We start from the raw sequence: 3,705 nt of genomic DNA, 5'->3' as shown, positions 1-3,705 counted from the left end.
CTCTTCAAGCAGGAGGAAAGACGTGACCACTTCATTTGTCTCTCTCTCTTACCTAAGCACTTGCACTGCTCAGGTCCTCTTCTCGGTGTCTCCCAGATGAAAGCAGTGCTACCTTTCCAGCCTTGGCAATGGCACAATCTGTATACCTTCCGGACGCACATATGCTTACAGTTCAAGGATATGGGGCAAGAGATGGAGAGAAGTGTTTCCCTGGGGGCCTGAAGGATGTTAGTCTTGAGAGCGATGTTTAGGATTACCAGACATGTGCAGGCACTGAGTGCCAGACCCTAAGTAACGGAGTCCATAAGCTCTTTAATAAAATGTGTGTGGATGTGTGAATGTGTGTTGTGACATGCTCCATTATTTATTTTAAAGATTTATTTATTTATTTGAGAGGAGAGCGCAGGAGAGTGCTTGAGCAGGGGGAGGGGCAGAGGGAGAGAGAGAGAGAATCTCAAGCAGACTGGCTTCTTAGTGCAGAGCCCAATGTGGAGCTCGATCTCACAGCCCTGACGTCACCACCTGAGTTGAAACCGAGAGTCAGGCACTCAATGGACCGAGCGACCCAGGCACCCCGTGCTGCCATTATTTTTTACATAGTGTTCCCTAGATAGAATCCTTAGTTCCTTTAGCATGAAGCCTTGAAATTACCCTGGACTTCTTTCTTTCTTGCTTTCTTGCTTTCTTGCTTTCTTGCTTTCTCCTTTCTTTCTTTCTTTCTTTCTTTCTTTCTTTCTTTCTTTCTTTCTTCTTTCTTTCTTTCTTTCTTTCTTTCTTTCTTTCTTTCTTTCTCTCACATCCTCTATGAAATCCATCTCCTAATCCTGTTGGTGTGAGCTTCGAAGCTCGCCCTTGAATCTGACTGTGCACCCAGCTTCTACCGCCACCACTGCCGCCCAAGCCACTGTTACTTTCATCTCTTGTTGGTGCACTGTGCCTCCTGACTCTTCTCTTTCCTCTCTTGCCCTCCCCTGACGCCCCCTAAAGTCTGTAACAGCAGGCAGTCGTCCTCCTAGAATATAAGAAACGTCATGTCAATCCTGTGCTCAAATTACTTCAGTACTTTCCTGTCACGTTTAGAATAAACTCTCCCTTGCCATGGTCTACAAGGCTGTTCCTAATTTACATCCTGTCTCCCTCTTTTTCTTCATCTCCTACCACTTCCTCCTGGCTTTCTGTACTCCAGCCACATGGGTCTTATACTATCTGTCAGATACTCTCAGCACCAGCCACCCTCAGAGCCTTCGCATCTGTCCTTCCCCAAATCCGGAACTCTCCTGAACCTCATTCCCTGCTGGCCTTTTCTAAAAAGCAGACCTTGTCCTGCTTTTTACCCAGGTTTGGACATGCCTGGTCACAGTGATTGCTTTGGGATTGGACCAGTGAAGCAAGTTAAGTACCTGGCTAGTACTGTAACTGAAACATTTTGCAAAGAGAAGTTCTGACTTCGTTGGAGTTGCTAAATTGGAGCCATGTGTGGCCATTCCACCAATCTGTGGGAGAGACTGTTTAAGGATAAAGACAACATGGAGAAAAATAGCACTAGAAGAAGAAAAGAGAGATTCTTGAATACGTAGTTTGAACACTTGGATTTTCAGTTCAATGATCCAGTGAATTCATTTTTTCCCTTAGGCCAATTTGATTTTCAGTGACCAAAAGATTCTGATGAATATTTTTATACTGCATTACTTCTATATTTGTCTTCACATTCCACACGGATGTACACACAAGTCAGATTTTTACTGAAGGTTTGATGCATTTAAAGAGAATTACCGAATGGGGGATTATAGTAATAACAGGATATATTAATATTATGATTATGTTAGTAATATAACATAATAATTATATAATAAAATGATAAATATCTAAAATAATACATTATGGCATTTCCCATAGTCTAAGAGAAACTAATCTAAGAAGTTGAACAATTCACAAAGTATTCCCTTGGGGATGTTCCACACCCAACCTCACAGCCCTGTCCTCAGATGCGTGCCTCTCTAAAAAAAGTGCCTCTTCTTTCTAAACTCTCATGGGGAAACTCCACCTAGCTTTTGGGAAATCCTACTAAGGGCGAACGTGACGTGAGGAAGAGAGGTGGGGAGAGGCAGCTCCGGGAGGCCAGTCTGAGGTGGCCTCTGGCATTCCAAGTGCCTCGTAAGTAGCCGGAGGTGAGTATGCATAATCTAAACCCAGACTGTTTTTTTCAGGCCTTCCTACTAGGGTGAGTTGCAGACACCCTGTCCAACAAGTGGTTCCCCTTGTCCAGCAACCAACTGCAAGATTACACACATACAAGCACTAATGATTCTCAAAGACAGTGTAGTCTGAGCCTGTGTTTCCCAAACATACTCCTGAAGTCTTGCAGAGTACCATTAGTTCTTTTGCTTGATCCTACCTCTAAATTTTATCACAAAATATACTCTCTGAGGCATGATCAAATACGAGAGAATCTTAGTAGTGTGCCATGATGTAGTTGCTGATTAAATTTATAGCCCGGGGATCATTCTCCTCAGTGATCTGGACTAGGGAAGTTGAGATGGGAAGTCGTCTCCAGAGGCAAGAGTTTCATTCTTTCACTTACCGTATCTTTCTCCCCTACTGGATCTGGAGCTTCGTGAAAAATCTCAGGTCTCAACCAAAGTAGTCAATAAATAGGTGTTGGGTTAACGAACGAAGACTGTCATGGTTATATTTATGGGTGCATCTCTCAAGAGTTTGGTAACTGGCTTGATTCTTATACACTACTAAATGGAAATGGATTTGGAGTCTTTATTATGGGGCAAGCTCTTTGCCCAGAAGTTGCTGATTGAGAAAAATTCTGAGAGGGGAACTAAATTAGTCCTTAAGGATCCATTAAAAGAGAATAGGTTCCCATGTTGGCCAGAAGAGGGCAGGATCCCTGTGAGAATGTGACAGGATAGCAGTATCTCGGGTGCAGAAAGGTTTCAGAGCATCAGCCACTGCCTGGGGGAGGTAGGAGTTGGAGGCGAAGATAGTCTGAAAGGGATAGGATAAGAGATCTTTAAAATTCTGTTTACTTTATTCAAGCTCATCATTAACTTATTAATTTATTCCTTCATCAAACATTACTGAGTACCTAGTATGTGTCAGGCATGGTGCTTGGGACAAATGATATAGAGATGAACACAACAGACATGGACCCTGCCCCAGGGAGCTTACAGACTAGTAAGGGTTACAGAACTTAACAAATAAGTACATGTGTAATTAGAGATTTGGGTAAGAACGATGGAAGAAAGTAATAGACATTAAGAGAACCACTTTAAGTTGGGGAGATTTCTCTGATAAGGTGGAACCTGAAGGATGAAGAGAAAAGTTAGTGAAACGTGAAAAGTTAGGAGAAACATGTTCTAGGCAGAAGGAATAGTTTGTATGAGGACCCCGAGGTTGGAAGGAGGTTGGAATGTTCAAGGAATTATATGAAGGTTGATGTGGCCACACAGTTTTCCAGAAGTAGTGAGGGAGTATTTGGTATGAGTAGATTAGAAGAAATGCAGGAGGACCATGCAGGGCTTTTTAAGTCATGCTCAAGGGTTTTGACTTTCTTGTGCAAACAAGGGGATGCCACTAAAGGGTTTTAAGCAGAAGAGTGATATTGTCTTGTTCGTGTTTTAAAAGTTCACTGTGGCTGCTGTGTGAAGAATGAATTGGAGGAGGCCTGGGGGAGGCAGGACAGGAAGAAGCTGT

Source organism: Ursus maritimus, unplaced genomic scaffold (genome assembly GCF_017311325.1).
Source record: "Ursus maritimus isolate PB19 unplaced genomic scaffold, ASM1731132v1 scaffold_21, whole genome shotgun sequence".
Taxonomy (NCBI): Eukaryota; Metazoa; Chordata; class Mammalia; order Carnivora; family Ursidae; genus Ursus; species Ursus maritimus.
Note: the sequence above shows the minus strand (reverse complement) of the source record.